A 19,625-nucleotide genomic window follows, 5' to 3' on the forward strand; every position below is an offset into this window, starting at 1 on the left:
ATAGATGTTACAGTATACCACAGATTCTTTATTTATGGTCCAAGCCATCCCAGGACATCCAGAAAATATTTGATCAAGTATTTATTTCAAGTATTTTATTCCAACCCACACAGAATCTTCAGAGTGAAGATTTAAGGAGTTTTTATAACCTAGTGTCTCTTTTTCTAAGCTGTTCCTAGGCCCCACCCTTAGCTGTGGGACACCACGGGGCACCCCTTTGCTGGGGCAGAGAACGTTCCCCAGGGACTCCTTCCTTCCCTCCAGATGTGTCCCTCTGTCCTTCGTAGCCTCCTCCCTCTTCTATCCCCTAGGCCTGCCTCCTCATCACGGCCCCCACACGGCTTGTCATCGCAGCTTGTCCGAGTCATCGCTGTGGGGAGCAGCACGGGAACCCCAGAAGGGCACATCTGGAACAGACCTAGTTGGCACCTATGGGAACACAAATCTTTTACAATGAATTCTCCTCTACTGGGTTGTGTTGAGTAAAGTATTTTCATTTCCTGGCCAGCTTTGAGTGATATCCAAAAGATGACAATGGAGAGGGGCTGGGGGCAGGAAACATGCCTTCTTCAAAAAAAACCAAAAAACTATCCTCTGAACCATTCAGTGGTGTCTCAGGGCATGCGCTAATGCAGACTCCAGGCATTTGTGCAGAATAGGGCTTTCCTGTGGCTCTTGATCTGGAGGCTGGGAAGTCCAGAGCATGGTCCAGCATCTCGTGGCATCTACAGAGGGCTTCTTGCTGGGTCACAACGTGGTGGAGAGTCACAGGGTAGCAGAGCAAGCGGGCCGAGGAGCACTTGCTCCTACCACAGCCACTTCACACCTCCTACCGCAGCCCATTCAGACCTCAGCCCATCTATCCATGGGTTGATCCAGTCCAAGGACAACACCTTGTGACTCAATGGCCTCTTATAGCTCGTGCCTCCCTGCACCACCACAATAGTAGTCTGATTTCAGCATAAGTTTAGGTGGGGAAAAACCACAGCAAAACATATTCTGATGTAATAAAGGGGGTTTGTTCTTTCCATACAACAAATATTCTGAATTCGGCCCACATGAAAATACAGGCCTTGTGGGTGTGGTGGTACACACCTGCAACCCCACCACACAGGAGGCTGTGACAGGAGCATCACTACAAGTGTGAGGTCAACTTGGGCTACATAGTGAGTTCAAGGCCATTGAGACCCTGTCTCAAACAGACCTTTCGTAGACAGGCATTTGTAATTTTAAAAATTTGTTTATATACTGAAGTTCTGCAGCTTCTACTGTATTTGCAAACTGAGCATGCTTTGAAAATGGGAATCTATGAAACTGAACTAAGGTCTTGTCTTTAAATTTAAAAAGTAACCTCAGAAAATAAATTCATTGTTCACCATAGTGACTATAATAATGTACCACATACATAAACATTGCTAAGAGTAGATTTTAAATATCCTCCACACAAATAAATGACAAGTATTCAAGGTAATCCATATGCTGATTAGCTTGATTTTGCCACTCCACAATATAGAGTATTTGTCCAAACGTAATGCTATCTATCATAAACACGGACAATTTTTGTCAATTAAAAATAAATAATTTTCAGAAGTAATGAGACAATGGACAGTAATAAGCATATACATATGTGGTCTGGGCCCTAGAGAAAGATCAACACAGTCAAAAGTGCTGAGTTTCTTGAAGAGACGTAAGCAAAATTGAAGGAAGTTACACCTGCACTGAGATCACACTGGACAGGGTCTCCCTGGGCCAGGAAGCGAGTCCGCACTTCCCATGGACAGAAGTGCACAGAAGTGACCATGATGCCTGCACACTTCCTGCCTGCTCGTCAGACGCAGACCCCGTCTCGCACTGGGCAGAGCTGTTCTTCTCCGCTTGCTGTTCCTGTTAAAAGCTGAGCCGCTGCTCCTAAGTCCTGCCTGGGTTCTCACTTGAGACTGTGCCTGCCCTGGACGGACCGCAAGCTCCTGCTGCCTTTCCTCACCCCCTTGCTCATTGCCTCCACCTCACGTTATGTCTTCACGACTCCAGGACATGATGCGGGGTGCGTTCCTCTCATCCTTTCTGCATACTCTTCACTTAGTCCGCTTCTAAAGGTTCCCTAATGCCATTTCCAAGTTTAAACGCCCTTCCTCACTTCCTTGTCCATTACAGTCTGTGCCATACGCCACAGTCAATTTCAGGCTAAAGAGGAGCTAGGTGTTCAGCTGCAGGGCGTAAGGATGTGAGGGGGAAGGAATGGAATCATCCTCAGAAGTCCAGAGTGGAGAAAACTTCTAAGCTCTGGAATAAAAGAAACCATAAAAATGAGAAGCAACACAGTTATGTACCATTTTAATATTTAACACAGCTTAAAGATAAATGAAAAGCACTAACAAAATCTGTAAAATTTATCAACAGATTCTGTCAAGACAGTTTCCAAAAGAGAAAACACAACCATTAAAAAGTCGTTTTATCATGTTAACAATTTAAACTCATGAGCAACTTTTTAAAAATGCAAGTTTAAGTCAGAAAATACAACTTAATCTCTCTTCAATTAATAACTTTTTTAAAATGACATAACCTCATGTCTCATGAGCACATAATGATAATAACAGCTCTCTGCCTTGGTGATAGCAGTAGAATCGAACATAGATCCTTAGAAAACCAACTTGGCAAATATATTAAATGCTAAAAATGGACTCGTGTATTTGACTCAGTGATTCTATTATGGGAAATTTTTCTAAGGAAGCAGTATAAAATATGAAAAGCTATAAGCACAAAGACATTCCACATCACAATATTTCCCAAGTTTAAAAAAGTGAACAAAGTAATTTTCTGATAGGTATAAATTCAAAAAAATTATGAAGACATTAAAAGTATGCAGGGGGTCAGAAAACGCAAGAAAAAAGACACGATATTGGTATTCAAGGGTAGTGAGAATAATGGGTGATGTTTATTTCTTTTTTTTTCCATTTGCTACATTTTCTATAATGAACCTAACTGTGGTAAAATATCTGTGATATTAAAGTTTACCATTTTAATCCTTTTCAAGAATACAGTTTAGTGGAATTAAGCACATTCACAGTTGTACAATCACCACCACCATCCATCCCCAGAACACTTCTCTCTTTCCGCACTAAAGCTCAGAAGGCAATAAACACTCGTTCTTCCCTCCTCCCAACCCCCACCAGCCACTACTTCCGTTCTCCATTAGTTCGACTTCTCCGGGCAGCTTGTGCAAGGTGAATCCTGCAGTGTTTTTTTGTGTCTGGTCTGTTTCACTTCCTGCAGTGTCTTTGAGCTTCACTATGTTATCCCGTTGTCAGGGTTCCCTTCCTTTTTAAAGTGGGATGATATTCTATTGCATGTGGACACCACATTTTGTAGCCATTCTTCCACGGATGGTGTTTGGATGGCTTCTACCTTTTGGCCACTGTAAATAGTGCTGCGATGAACATGAGTGCATGCACGTGTTAGAATCCTTGCTTTCGGTTCTTGCAGGAATCTTGTGGGATTGGCAAGTCAGAAGGCAACTCTGCATTTAATTTCTTGAGAATCTCCCTACCGTTTTCTATTCAAGTCCTAATTCTATTCAAGTCCTTTGCCCACTTTTATTGAAAAAAATTTTCCCCAATTAGATAACAGCAGTGTGAAGGCAGGACCCAGTTGCATGTTCCTCTCTTCTCCTTATAGAACCTGGAAAGGACGGTGTATATAGTAAGTATTTGATAAGGTTTGATTGCTCAGTTTGAATAGAGCTAGACGATACTAACTTAATACTGCCAAAACGAAGTATTCCTGGACAGCAATTTGTTGAGACTCACACTATTAGCTGTTAGACACAACAGGCCTATAGCAAAAACACTTCGTGTACTTTAATTCCTACTTCTTGGTTATTTTCTTTTTGGAGCCACAAGCCCAGTAATGTGGAAGAGAATTGCTTTAACAATAAAACTCTTGAGTCCTTTAAATTTGTTCTTCCTTCAGGTGACTATAAACACAGAGAAGTAAAGAAGACTTCCTGCGCTTCCATCTGCAGGCGGCACCCCATCTGCCTGTCAGTGTGGGAGGCAGAGTGGGGAGACCGGGGGAGTAGCTTTCCCAGGAGCCTCTCCTGCCCTGGGGGACTCACAGGAGCCCCAAGAAAGCCAAGCGCTCAACAGGGCAAAGTCCCTAGGTGTGCAGTGGTGCTCAGTAATTGCTTCTTGAAAAATAAATAATTTAGGACTTTCTCATGCCCAGATCTGAATCTAGTCCCTTGCTAGTCAGATTCCAGAGACCTCCTTATCTATACCCGAGGCACTGTTAGTCTCTGGAAACTGCCAGAGACAGCGAGTTAGATGCAGTTCAATTCACCTGCCAAATCACTGAGGCAAGAGAAGACAGAGAACAAATCAACGAGAGAACTGGAGAGAAAGAGAGCTGGTTCATACCCTGATATGCACAGAAATATGTATTGTATGGCTATAGATATGTCAGTTTATGTTCACATACACTCATATATAAGCAGATTACTGGCATAATTTTTTGTTAGTATATTTTGCCGTGGCATATTTTTCACAACTAGTGTTCTGATTTCAGGCACTCATAAAAAAATTAATAACAAGGTAAACTGCAATGTGTTTAATAAAAACTCCCTTTGTATCCTTGAAAACTGAAAACTGTCACATGGCACAATTATGTTATCAGAAAAAAGAAAAATCACAGCTGTTCCTGGCCTCTTGAGAAGAACCCCAATAAAGAGGTGAAATTTCCTTAGTCACCTTGGAGAGCCCTTCTACAAGCAGACCGGGACTTTATAAGTGTGTAAAAGCCTGGTCTTAACTTGTTTTTGTCCCTCCAAATCCTCTCTAGTATAGCTGTATAAAAACCTAATTTTACCTCTTTTTTTCCTCTCAAAATCCACTGTATCTGCCATAATTCCAATGCCTACTAACATGGAATCTTATAAACTATTTAATGGAGGATACTTAAGAATTTTCCAGGTTTAATTTTCACTGCTTTTTCAGGGAAGATTTTCTAAGCTTATTATAAACCTGTGACTGGCAAACAACCAAGCATATACTCTGTCAGGACACACCGATCAATCCCTACCTTACCCTCAGCCAAGCTCAGCTCACCAGAGGAGGAGTGGACAAGAAGACCATCAGTCCCTGACAGTATGTTTGCAGAATACATCTGTGAGTACATGGGAGAGGATGAAATGACCCAATCAGTCACCCTAGGATCTGTTTAGAAAAGATAAAGGGAATAGGTAAAATTCATTGAATTTTTAAATGAAATACTTCAAATATACATTAAAAATATGTGTCATTGGATGCCCAAGCCTATAATCCCAGCCACTCTTGGAGGCTGAGGCAGGAGGACCACAAATTCAAGCCCAGCCTGGGCAACTTAGGGACTTAATGAGATCCTGCCTCAAACACACATATATATGCGTGTATATATATGACATATGTCAAATACACATTTTTATATAAGTGTTTTATATATTTACCTGAGTGTGTACTGGTCAGGATGCAATACCTATCTCTTACTGTCAGTAGCAGTCAAAAGAAATGTTACATACTGGTTCTCAGAGGACTTAATTCTAACTACAGCCTTATCTCAGTACTCAAGTACTTTGAAGCTTGCTCAGATTTTGTCCCAGTGTCATTGATACTTGCTACCCTTCCCAGCCAAAATAATTTGTTGTTTTGGTACTAGCTGATTTTGGTACACATCGTGGTGCTGGGAACCAATTCAAGGTACCTCAGTATTGGGAAGCACTCAGAATTCAAAGAACTGCTCTGAGCAAAACCAGTAGAAAGTACCACCCCATGCCGCCTAACCACCCTCACTGTTCTCTCCAGTGCGAGAGTCAGGCTCAGACTGGGGTTAGTCTAGGGACTGGTGTCTGGGTGGAGACAACAACCTTGAGGTCATGATAGCTCCAGGGCAGGCAGGTGGGGCAGCTGCACATCAGAGACAGCTGTGGGCGCTAGAGAGATGCGTGGAGCTGAGGTGACTACAGCCGTCTGGATGCCTGAGTGGGCCTCCGCGTGTGTCCCAGCAGGCCGCAAGTCAGAAGGACAGGGACCTCTAAGTGAGGAGGCGGGTTTATATTTAATTCTGGAATCCCAGTTACTATTTAGGTGGGATTTCAGTTCAATTTGGAAGGAAAAACCTTTCATTTGTACATTTTAGTGATAACAGTAAGACCAAGGTATCTCTAATGTTAAATCGCATCGTCAAATTTCCTTGGCTGGAGATGTTGGACCTGGGTGAGTGTTAGCTGGTTGAAAACTGTATTTTGTTTGTTTGTTTTCTCTTTAAAATAAAAAAAATTTCAAAAAAAACCCCTGAGAGTCAAAACTGTACTATTATTTTGCAGGCTGATAGCAGGGAAGATGTTTTCTCCTTTGTTTCTCTTCTTTTTTTCAGATTTTTTTTTCTGTAAGGCATACTGTTTGATTGGGCCAATATTTTTCTCTCCTACATTTTCACAGTTACATATTTGCTATAATTTGTAGCAATGACATTTGCTGCAAAATAACACTTGATAGTTGTACTTAAGTTAAAGCACAAGGTATGTTTGTTACCAAGGCACTCTTTCTTTGGAGCATTTTTTGTTGTTATATAATCAATCCTAATGGCTCTAATAACCACACTGGGACGAAGGAATTTTTGGCTTTTGTTTGCTTTTAGTTGCCATATTTTCCTGAATCTCTGGGCTTAAAAAAAAAAAAAAAAAAAAGGCAAATAAATCACTCACTTCTTTTTAAACTAACACTGGGATCATTTCACTAACATAAAAAGCAGTGAAATCATATTTTATATGAAAAAAGGTGAGAAGGGTACATTACATAAGCACAATAGTATTCAACATCTTAAGTACTGCACTTTCATTTTTTAAATAGGTTTGCTGCATCCTGCTCTGGAAAGTGTTCTGTCACTTTTCCTGCAGTGACAAACATTAATCAAACGTACCATTATTATTAACCACTGATGAAACGCCTACCTCCAAACATAACAAACCTGCTGACTTCTAATGTGCACGTCTGCTCATAAACACAGACAGCAGATGAGAGGGTGTCTCATCCCAGAGCCTTCCTTCTACATATTCTGCACACAAAAGGTCCTTACATGAAACACACTGAAAAAATTCAAATCACCATCATGTCTGGGCAGAGATTCCTTAGCTACAAGCTGGCAGACACATTTGGCAGGGGGAACTTGGCACACTCATTATGGACAATAATTTTGATTTTGTAGAGATTTGGGGTATTCCTTGCTAAATTTTTTTAAATGAAAGATTTCATCTGGGCTAATTCCTTTGGTAGAATATGTTTATGAACAGATTGAAATTGTGACTCTTCTCTAAGATGCTATCATGCTGTATTCTCAGCCTCTTTTATTAATTTGTTAAAGAACACACTGTCTTTCTTCTGTGTGTATCTTTTTTGTTTTGAGATCAAGAACCCTTCTCTCACTAACACTCATTTCCCAGACCTGGAAGGTGTCAATGGTGTAGCACATTAAGTACTAATTGAGAAGAATATGAGACAGGATATTTTGAAAACATCAGTAGTAACCACATAATACAAAAACCACCTTGTGCTTCTCTGCCATTGCAGACTTTCAAGGGGTGACTCATGACAGTATTTATTTTCAGGTGAGAATTATTGTATATGTGGATTGGCCAAGTGATAATTAGGTTTTTAATACAACTCTGCAGTATTAGGGTGCTCTAAAGATTTGGTATGTGTAAATTAAAATGTTTTGACCTGAATAGTTATGGTACATTAATCTTCAACTTCTTTCTTCTAGACTTTTTCATAGCAGCAGAGTAAATAAGCATAATTTTTGAAACAGTTACAGAAAACAGTGTTTCTCTTTCCAGACATTCTTCCTGTCTTCCAGATGCTGTCCATTCATGAGTGACCTTTTTGCTCTTTTTGTCTCATTAGCCGCTTGCAACCTGCAGCATTTGTCTTTCAAGAGAGAAAGGGAATGAAGAATGCTGTGTCATTTTTCTTCCAAAAAAAGTTGTCTCTTTTGTTACTGGTTACTGTCCATTATTTCTCTTCTTCTTGCACCGCGTTGTCAATCATTTGATGATTAGTGCCATAAAGTTGGACAATGGCAAGGAGGCAAAAACTCCTCTACTTGATATTACTCAGTAGCTGTTCCAGTTAGAGATCTGCTTGGCTATGCTGATTCCAAGTTTTCAGGAGAGGCATTTTCTTTGCATTTCAATTACCCCTATTTGTTCTAGATAATATTTACACAGATAATTGACTGCTGATTCCAGCTCATCCTCCCAACATTACAGTATTCTTTCTTCATCAGATTTTTATTTATCTTTTGAAGACCAGGAATTAAAAAAATATATAAAGATGTTAACTGTTTAAAACTGCTGGGGTGGTTTTATTTGGATAGAGAGATGATGCATGTTATATTTCTTTGTTTATGTCTGCATTTTCATGGTTTTTAAAAGGTTTATTTCAACCATTTTACTTAGAAAATCTTAAGTGAGCCACTGATGGGCCGCTTAATGGGAAGATAAGAACAAAAGAGATAAGTGCCAGAAATTTTGCTGCATGCAATAAAACCCTGAGATCAGTAACCTCTCAAAAATGTGAATAGAGATGAGATTTAGCTTTTCCCTTTAAAGTTAGAGAGCTGCTTGACCTGTGTGAATGCAGGATGGATACTGGTAGAGAAGGAAGAGCCAGGAGAGAGGTGGGCAGGGAGGGGCCTTGGCAGCTTTAGGTGCAGATCCGTTCAGCTCCAGTGCCTACATCTGGACCTGCCCAAAGGCAGAAAGATGGGGTGGAGTTAGGCAAATTTTCAGGATTGTTGTCAGGAAGTCCTTATCTTTGAGGTGTTTTTGCTCAGGGTTCCTGTCAGGCAGTTTTTCCAACAAGCTGTTGAATCTGTGAGGACCGTTCTGTCATAGCACAAAGCAAACTGGGCAAAAGAGCGTTCAAACCAGCTGCTGGGAAGTAGAAGAGCAGAGAGGACAGCATTGAGAGAGGGCGGCCGGGGTCAGATGCGCAGGTGAGAACCACACACACATTCTGAGCATTTGTACTCAGACTGCTCCACACAGCTAGGTGGCTTTCTCAGAAGCCCCCAGCAGGGTTACTTATATCATGGAAATAAAAGAACTCAAAACATGGTAAACATCACCCCTTCATCTGAAGTCAAAAGTAGAATCAAATATACTTGTAGCCAAAATAACCAAGTAGGGCTCCAAAAATGAAAGTGGTAAATATTACCATTACCTCTCTATTTTGTATTTTCTGTATAGTATACCTAGGATTTTTAAATGGAGCATAAGTTAGTGCCAGCTAATGGGTTGTCACCCTTGTTACCCTCAGTCCTCAAACTTAGGCGTGCACCAGAGTCAGCTGGAGGCCTTTGTCAAACTCCTCCAGTGAAGAGGGAGTCAATCAACAGAATGAGAGGAAACCTTTACCAGGTATTAACCTGACAAAGGATTCATATTCACTATACACAACAAACTCAAGAAAACATAACAGAAAGACAAGTAATCCAAATAAAACACAGGCACATAATCTTGATAGATACCTCTCAAAAGAAATACAAATAACCAACAAAATGTTCAAGATCATTAGCCACTGGAGAAAAGCAGATCACAACTACAATGAGACACCGTGTCACCGCAGTTAGAGTGGAAAGAAGCCAGCGGGGGTGGAGGGAGAGAAAGAAAGGAAATGCTGGAGAAGAGATGAAGGAAAAAAGAACTCTTATATACTGGTACTGGGGATGGAAGTTAGTGTACGGCCATTATAGAGAACAAGAAACTAAAAACTAAAAACTGATTTACAGTCTGATCCATTCACTCGAAGCATATAACCAAAGAAAAGGAAATCAGTAAACCCAAAGAGACAGCCGCTCATCCATGTGTACTGCAGCGCCAGTCACAGAAGCTAAGGTACGGAACCAACCGAAGTGCCCATCAACAGACAAGTGAAGGAAACGGGGTGTTATTCGCCACAACGAAGAAGGGAAGCCTGTCATTTGCAGCAAAATGCAACTGCGGTTCATTCTGTTACATGAAATAAGCCAGGAACACAAAGACAGGTATCACAGGTCAGGAACACAAAGACAGGTATCACAGGTTCTCTCATATGTTGAAGCTGAAAAAATATTGAGCAGAAAGTAGATTAGTGATTACTCCAAGGTGGGAAGGTTGGGGAGAGGGTGTGACAAGAGTGCTCTGGGTGTGACAGTGTGCATGAGTTTTGGACTCCATCAGCCGTGGCTGGGACCCTGCGACCTACATTTCTAACAAGGTCCCAGGTATTGTTGAGCCTGTTAGTTGGGACCACATCTCAAGAATCTCGTGCTAAAAGGATAAAAACTACCCAGTTACAGAATACCTTAACCTCCTAAACTAAATAGCATTTAATTCAGAATATGATCTTAATGCTACATGAAGATGTTTTGTCACAACTAATTAAAAATATAAATCTTTGGAAACTATAAAATGACAAAATGTGTGATATTTGCTCCATGACTCCTATAAACAAGGCATTATATTTACTATTATAATCTCTACTTTAGGGAAAAATCTTAAGCAACTTGTTTCTGGCTACTGGCCCAATCAGGACAAAGACCCTGGTCTCTTCATGTTTATAAAGTCCCCACTGGCCTGACCTAGGTCTTTCCAGGTCCTTTGGTCAACTCTGCTGTAGTCTTCCAGAAGGTTCTAGAAGGCCATCAACTTCAGAATTAGTACAAATTCCCACAGTGACTATAAGCCTCAGCTCAAATATATCTGACAGTGCCTCATGTTGTTTTTTGACATTTTGTGTCCCAAATTTAGGCCACAGACAAGAAATAAAGATAACCCATGCCCCTAGCTGCTTACACAGAGATCTTTCCCCATTTAAATGGCATTACTATAACATTTAAAGCAACAGGAATCTCCCCTTGGTCAGATGCTTAGGATTTGAAACACCCTGGTACCGTCCTTAAATGTGGAATTAACCTAAATCTGTTTCTTTCCACCTGTAGTTAGTTAAGTCATTTAGTAGCATCTTCTATAAACACACAGGATTAAGAAAAGATTCGTTCATCCCAGCCCACACAGAGGGGAGACGCAAGCTCCTTCCGCTCACCCGTCCACACTCTCTACTCCTCCTCTTTGTGTGCTACCTCCTCAAAACCTTCATTTAAAAAAGAAAAGAAGAAAGAAACCCCCTTGATCAAAGCTTCTACGGTGAAAACATACTTTGTTCTTCTAGCAGCTCCTGAAATGCTAAGGGTATTGAAAGTTCCCTTTGGCACTTTGGCTCAATGATAGAATGCTTGCCTAGCGGTGCTGGATTCCAGCCTACACACCCCTGGGGGAGGGATAGGGAAAGAAAGGGAGGGAAAGAGAAGGAAAGAGAGAGATGGGAGGGGAGAAGAGGAGAGGAAAGGTCTTTTATATTCCTTTTTCTTTGGATAAGGTCTTCAAAATCAAGTGTTCAGTGGCCACATGTGGCTGGGGTTGCAGATGGCCTCAGTGTTGGGGTACACAGGAATAGAGTCCCAAATAGGTGGTAAGGGTGTCATCCAAGGCTCTGGCTTGTGAGAACAAAGAATCAAACCACAGTCACCCTGGAAGACATGAAGGAGCTGTCAGAGAACTTGTAAAGCAGATGGCATCCAACTGAGGGTGGAACCACACAAAGCAAAAGCCCTACCCTAAGTGCCTCACCCTTAGCAATCATGGAGCCTTTGAGAATTCCTAGTCTTGTGTTGATCATTATCTCAGAAAGCGCCTTCCTGTATTTCTTATAGATAACTCTGGCACTCTCCTCTTATTTGCATTCAGTGCTGTGGTGCTGGAGGGATCCATTAAATGCCTTTTGCTTCGACAACCACAAAGTGCTAACTGCAACTTTCCGGTGTGAAACAGCTTTATTATTTGACTTGTTAGTAAAGATGTTGTGTAACTCGCACTGAAGCACATTCTCTGTTTGATCCTTCAGTCATCCTCCCTCTCATTTTCAGATGTGTCAATTAAAATGTAAGCCACTCACACCACTTAACATCAAAGTTCCTGTCCCAGCAGTTTAGTTTCAGATACTTCTGAGGGCCCCGCAGGGTCCTTGATTGCTGTCCCTAGAGAAGCATCATGTGATCATGGTTCTAATTTATCAAGAAAGGAGAAATGTTTTGAAGATAATATCTTTATGGGAAGATAACTTTATTGGAAGAGATATCTACTGTCTTAGTTCATGAATCTATCTTTTCCACATTTGTCCATTCCCTTCCATAAAACCAAAGACCTATTCATTTGCATATAACAAGAGTCACGTATGGCTTTTATATACTGCGAAGAAAAAAACAAAATAAATGTCAATATTTTCCTAATATTAAGAACAGAAGATGAAGTGTCTTCTAACAGTAACATTAAAAATGGTTTTTCTCTCTCAGTACAATCTGACAGTGATAGAGATAACAAGTTGTAAGCCAAAAGTCTGAGCATGACATCATCCATGCCAAGGGGTCTCCCCAGACACTTATTTCTGGCTCAGTATGGCCTAGTTTAGTAGCAACATAGAAGGTTACTGTGAGCCAAACTTGACAAATGAGTGTAATCCCATAACCCTGGGAGACTGAGGGAGGAGGATCACAAGCTAGAGCCCAACCTGGACAACTTAGTAAGATCCTCTTTCAAAATTTAAGAATTACTTTCTCAAAATAAAAAGAAAGTAGACTAGGACCACAACTCAGTGTGAAGACTTTGGATTAAATCCCCAGTATCACAAAGAAAGAAAAAAAAAAGAAAGAGGGCTGGGGATTTAGCTCAGCGGCAAAGCGCCTGCCTGGCAAGCGCAAGGTTGTGAGTTTGGTTTCCGGTACCGGAGAAAAACCAAAAAAAAAAAGGAAAGAAAGCTTAGTGTGTTTTTGTACTGGTGAAATATCAGCTACCTTACTGTCACCATTTAAACATCAGCAGTTGATGGTTAAAATAGTTCCACTTGGAAAATACAGAGTACAACACTGGCACCTACCATTTCCAGAGCTAGGGAAGAATAAAGGATAGCTTACCTAAAAACCTGAAGCAAACCAATTTCTTAGGATGAATAACATTTTAAAGACTTAAGTTATGTTCTGTCTTGTACATTTGGTGTGCAATTCACAGATCTGGAGAGGACTGCAGTCCTGCAAGGGTACAACAAGGAACACAGCCTTAGCAGGGACTCAGGACACCACACAGGTGCATCCTTTCACCATATGTGGGCAAGTGGCCCTAATCACGCAGAAGATGACCTGTTGCAGTCTGTCCTGAGCTGTTTACAGGGATTCCAAGTACTTCTCACTGTATACTCTCTCCTCCCATGGTTTTGAGCAGTTTCTGGCTCGATGTCAACTAAGACCAATTGCTCACACCCTTGAGAATCACCCATACACTTATTTCATCCTAGGCCCACGTTTCTTCAGGAAGACAGTTTTCTTGAAGCTTGACAAAGGGGTATATACCCAGCCAAATGATCACTGTTTAATTCACCCCACTCCATGAACATTTGCAGTGGTTTGGTTCCTGTCCTTGGCTGATGGTTTTGTGTCATCTCTCAGTCCAGTGGGTTGGAACAAGGAGAGTGGGGTGGAGACTGCAGGTTTTCTAAGCATGTTGCCAGGTCACTCAAGTAGAAAATCAGCCTCTTCAGAGCGCACCCTATTATCTGTAGTCAGGCACCTGGTTAGTGGGGGAGCAGTCCATGGGACAGAAGTAAAGCAACTGTTTCCACCAACAGAGGGCACAGTGTTGGTTACAATTACATGACAGTAACAAGCTAAGGAGATTAAAGCAAACTTCTTTGTTATTTTTTTTCTATGGCATTAAAAAATAAAAGCAGGAAAAATCATCCTAAAGAGGGGAAATTTTTTTTCCTTCTCCCAAAGGCATCATCTGAGTCATGTTAATCGACTTCAGTCAAGTTCTCCCACATGCATCTTTAGAATCCATCTTAGAAGCTGACTAATCACTGACAAGAATATAACATAACATCAGTCATCATCTCTTCATGAGAACAGCTTTTGTTTTTCTACCATCTTTCATTTTTCCACATAATGTCTCAACAATTGTAATGATCTGAAGCTTCAAGAAAAGTAACAGTCAGTTGGTAGGCCAACTTTTCTTCTCTATAATCCAGAGTTTTCTAGAATTGTGAGAGATCTTCATGGCTGCACTCGAAATTAAATACAATTAGAGTGTGGAACCAAACAATCAATAAAGAAATAAAAAGAAAGGAACACTAAAGAATCAGTGTACTAATTTTAAGAAATTATGAAAGCTATCCTTCAAATTTTTCTAAGTAACTTAGTCATCAAATTCTTTCAAATTTTACACTAAAAACTTACATCAACCATTGAAGAATTAAAATTATAGTGACTGAAGTGTGCTGGATCACAGAAATATTTTATATACATGTATGTACAGTCATGCATCACTTAAAACTAGGGATACGTTTGGGAAAATGTGTCATTTGGTGATTTGCTGAGACAGGTATAATGTCACTAAATGATAAAATCACACCAAGCCACCATGATATAATTGTTTCATAATTAATCAAAATGTCATTATGCAGATTATGACTATATATGTACGTATGTGCAATGTGACGCATTGAATTTTTGTCCTGAAAATATAGAATGACTAGAAAATCACTGTTGGTTACGTTGCAGTTTTCTCATTTTGTCCTGACTTGTATGTTAATGGGTGAACAAGCTCTAGACAAATCTCACTAGTCTTACAGCATGGAGCAGGTGTGTAGGAACCAAGTAAGCTTGTTCCACATGCTGTCCAGGGTCTGGTAACCCAAACGCACTAATCTTTATATACGAACAGCAGACTAGGTAACTTTTTCCTTGAATGAGGGTCTGCCTCCCTTTGCTGCTGCATAAGAAATAAACCTAGCCTTCTTCCTGGATTCCTCTCCAACCTTTCCGTTCTGCAAGCAGGGCTAACTGCCAGCCCACAGAGTTCATTCACATTAACATCTAAGCTTTTCTTCTAAATCATGACAGCAAAATTTCTTTTCTGCATTATTGTGATGCCACAGTTAGAAATCACAGGGAACACACAGTCACATTTGCGGGCTGCTAAGGATCAGAGAATCTCTGCTAAAGGAATGTGCCTCCGGCTAGGACAAGAGGAAGCGGAGTGCAGAGGAGCCCCCCGCCCCACCAATACCCTGAGATAAGGTGGGACAGGTTCAAGTACAGCCCTCACTTCTTACACTTGGGAGACTGTGCCTGTTCATCACCCACTCATTCATTCTGCTCCTTTTCCATGTTATATTTATTGTGTGCTCTTCACTGGGAGAGTAGAAACAGTCCCTGCCTTCGCCAGTCTTTCTGGGTACTGGGAAAGAGAGATGCTAATGTAATAATCCAGCCAACAAGTGTAACTTCAGTGTGACGTGTGAGACTTGAAGGATAAGAAGCATTAATTAGGCCGGGAGGAAGTACTGCATTTTTGTGAACTTGTCCTATTATTTGAAACCAACAAAATTCTCAAAATAACTCACGAATTATAAAACATGAGGTCCCCCCGAGATCCTATCATGTTCAACTAGTCCTCTGTGGTTCCTAGGGACACTCAAGTTGTTATTTTCTAAGCAGTATATGGAACAGGCAGAGTCTTGATCACGCTGTTCCTGAATGCAGAAATGTTTAAGAGGTGTTGTTAAAATCTCTGAATATGGAATTTACTTCCCACTCTGTCTTCATCACTCAGACGTTGTTAAAAGGCTGCATCTAGCCTGATGTTTTTCCTGGCATCTACCATCTGTGTTTTAGGATTTACATAAATGAATTTGTTTTCCTTAAAGTAACAAAATATCATGTGGACTACAAAATGTGTGGACAGGTGGTCTTCAATAAGGTGCATTTTCCAGTGGAATTTACTCTTCTATTTAGTGTAATTATTACTGTGTTATAAATGATATTGTCAGAAAGATAGAAAATAACAGATTTCTTTTTTAGAATAAAGAATAAACTACTACTCATGCCAAATGTTTGATGTGATATTAAATGCAAATAAAAACCTATTATGTCAACCACATACCTCCGTTTCAGTCCTACCTAACTGGCGATGATGTTGTCCTATGTAGAAATATTCCATCTCATGGAGCTATCTGTAGTGAGATCCTGGGGACATAGCAGATGGAGTCTCATGAGGAGCATGGAAAGCATGTCTCATGGCTGAAGACAGGAACTCCCGCTCTCCACACTGGGCATGGAGATGGTGTGGGGAGTGAGTGCACAGCGATCAGCAGCAGAAAGCCAACACCACCCTAGCACTGAGGTGTGGACACCAGGGAAAAGGTATCTTCCCACAACTTCATGCCACAGCCAAGTGCTTCACTCCTTAGCCTTTTCTTCATATCAGTGTCCATCCTCGGAGCCATTTTTAACTCCTCCTCATTGAGGGTTTTGTTTTTCCTTCTAGACTTTCAGCAGTGTTGACCCCCATGCGTGTTCCTGCCTGTACGGCAAGCCCGCTGGGTCCACTTACTGCAGAGCTTGAGAGAGCCAGGCTGCAGGCAGGGCAGACAGCACCTGAGGAGCAGGGAAGGGACTCTGTGTAGGCTCCAGGACAGTAGGAAAAGCCAAAGCGGGATCCAGGTTTACTAAGCTGAGCCTCATCATGGCCCCCACTTCCTCTGGCACCATTCACAGCATGCCAGGGTCTTGGCAAGATATGCATAGGAGGTTGCCATCAACCGAGGATATTTGATGAGAAACATCTTCAGCTTCTGCTCCCCAAGATGGGGAGCTGACCTTCACTGATTACCATTCAGTTTCTCTCTCCTTCTTCTTCTCCTCCTCCTTCTTCCCCTCCTCTGCCTCCTCTTCCTTATTTCAATTTTAATTTTTTTGAGACAGGGTCTCACTTTGTAGCCCAGGCTGGCCTGGAACTCGCTGTGTGACCCTCCCTTGCTGTCCTCCTTGCTGATTCCCAAGTGCTGGGATTATAGGCCTGCAAGCACATGCCCAGATTCTCTTTTGCGTTCTTATCAAACTTCATCTGATTGCAAGTATTGGACGGTCTGTATCCTGTGACAGCCATTTTGGATGAATGGGTTCCATTAGCTCTTCTGGATGCCACAGTCCCAGCGACCCTCCCTTCTCTCACCCCCAGCTGACTTCATTTCCCAAGATGAAGGCACCAATACTGCCATGACTGGAAGCAAACACAAGATGCAGTAAATGTCTTAGTTAAAAATTACACAGACACTCATTGCCTTTGAGACTCTCCATCTTGTAATTTCTCCTGTTAACAGGAAAACATCCCTGGAATGGTGACCTAATCGGCCACTATTTTCAATTTTAACACGACATTTTGTACTTGGTGAGATGATGGAATGCAGGACACTTTTGATTTTTGTTTTTCATTTTGTGAGGGGAAGATGTTCAAATAAGCTCATCAGTGGGAATAAAAATCCCTCCAACCACAAAGTGTAATGAAGAATTTGAATTTGCTGTTTGTTTTTGTTTGCTGCTAAGGATCGAACCCAGAGCCTCACACATACTAAGCACATGCTGTGTCCCCGAGCTACATCCCTAGACCATTTCAGGTACTTTTAATGTCTATGGGAGTCAGTGGGAATTTCCTTTCATGGACATGTGTAAGCTTTAACTTGAGAATACAGTTGATCTGACTGAGGAGAACTGGGATTGACGGAGTGAGTGTTGATACCCAGAGTAAAAAGCAATGTTGGTTTGAAACAAGAGAAGGATGGAGGTCTAGGAGCAGCTTGTAGGAACAGTGCAATCGAGGGACAGAGAGAGAAGGAGAGAGAAGGAGAGACAGAGAGAGAGAGAGAGAGAAGCAGAGAGAACCCAGGACAGCTAGGAGGAGGAGCCAGGAACCAGGCTGGCCCTGTCTGTGATCAGGACATGTAAAAGACCCAGGAGGAAAAGAACTCAGAAGTGTTGGCTTGTTGCTTTGACCATTTGAAGTGAGTACTGCTTGTGAGATTTTGCTGTAGGATTTACCCGTGAAACTTGCTCAGGTTGCGACAAACCCAGCCCAGGGTATAACGATTGGAATACATAATCGGGATGGAGAAACAGTGGGCCTAGGGCTCGCAGGCCCAACCCGAGACATTCTCCCACCCACCAGCTTCCTCCTTTGTTACTGCAGATTGATCCAGAGATAAAACAGGGCACTTTACCCATTCATCGTGTGACCTACACCCCCCCAAACAAATATCCCAAACTTAGGGCAAATACCGATAAATATATCTTCACATGAAAGCAGTAAGTTCTAAAGACATCATAGCAGAGATTAAATGAAATGAGATGAATGTAATTTATTACTTTTTTTCTCTCAGTCAAAATTTAGCATTAATCTTAGCAGTGATTCAAATCGTTTCCAGCGCCCTTCATTAGCAACGAGTCAGGACCTTTATTACAAGTGCCTCCGGTACTACAAAGAAAATGACAGGACTCTTCCAGAAAGTTTTTTATTAGAGGCCAGATTATTTTAATACTTGACCATTTTCTCCCACAAAGAAAATACTCTGTTTTTAAAACTGAGTTTGTTTGTTTGTTTGTTGCTTGTTACACAGAGATTTGGTAAAATCCAAGAAAACCCCCTTTGCTTTTATAATAACATAAGTAATTAAACTGTGCAATAAGGTACATATGTAAAGATCACATATATTTTGATTTGACATGGGAGGTGACTTAATTTCTTAATGTGTGCTTCTATATATTGATGCTGATTTCCTTTCAACTGACCTATATTCTTTATAGAAACTATATCATTGGCCCATTCTTTGAGGCACTGGGCTGAACTGGTTGCTTCGGGTTAGTTTCTCTCTTGAAAGGTGGCTTATGCTTTGCCTGGCAAGCTCTGATTCCTCCCAAGCCAGTCAGCCCAGCAGGAGACAGCCGAACAGGTGAAGTTGAGGAGCTTTGTGCCGAGCCTTGGCCCAAGGATCTCACGTACTAACTCCTTTAATCTCCACATCAATCTGGTGGTGCAATTGGTATTATTCCCTTTTAAAGTTCAGGAAACTGAGGTCACAGAGAGGTTAGTAAAGAGCATGTGGGTGCAGATTGAGCCTGTCTAGCCCCACAGCCTGGCTTTGCTGTCCTAGGCCTTCGTCCCTTGAATGGAAGGAGACTGATGGTGGGACTTTTGAAAAGAAAACAAAGTTCACCCAAGAGATCGCCCCATGGTTTGTTCTTAACAACCAGCCCTGGCGGTGCACCCAACCGTGCCCCTTCCCCAGGAGGGCAGGGGCCTGCGGGGCCTATGCAGAAGATGTGGGCCCTGCACGGTGTTTGAAAGTGGCCTCCTCCCACCCCAGTGCCGGGAAAGAAGCACAGCTCTGGAGCAGGAAGGTGAGCCTCAGCCTCTTGCTGCTTTCACAGCTCTCCCAAGAAAAATGAGCTGCGTTCAGGAGCCATGCCTGTGGCCAGGGAGAACCCTTGCAGCAAGACAGGCGCCCTTCCTAGAGGTGGCATCTGGCAGCCCTACTCACACCCTCAGTGGACAGTGGGCTGGAGAGGGTGAGGGTCAGAACTTACAGTGACATGCGCAGACCTGCCTGTGAGACTCAGAGTGGCGAGAGCACCTTACACAGGTTTTGTGCTGTCTTTGGGAGTCACTGAGCAGA

The sequence above is a fragment of the Chinchilla lanigera genome, unplaced genomic scaffold (genome assembly GCF_000276665.1).
Source record: "Chinchilla lanigera isolate Chin_1 unplaced genomic scaffold, ChiLan1.0 scaffold00001, whole genome shotgun sequence".
NCBI classification, from domain to species: domain Eukaryota; kingdom Metazoa; phylum Chordata; class Mammalia; order Rodentia; family Chinchillidae; genus Chinchilla; species Chinchilla lanigera.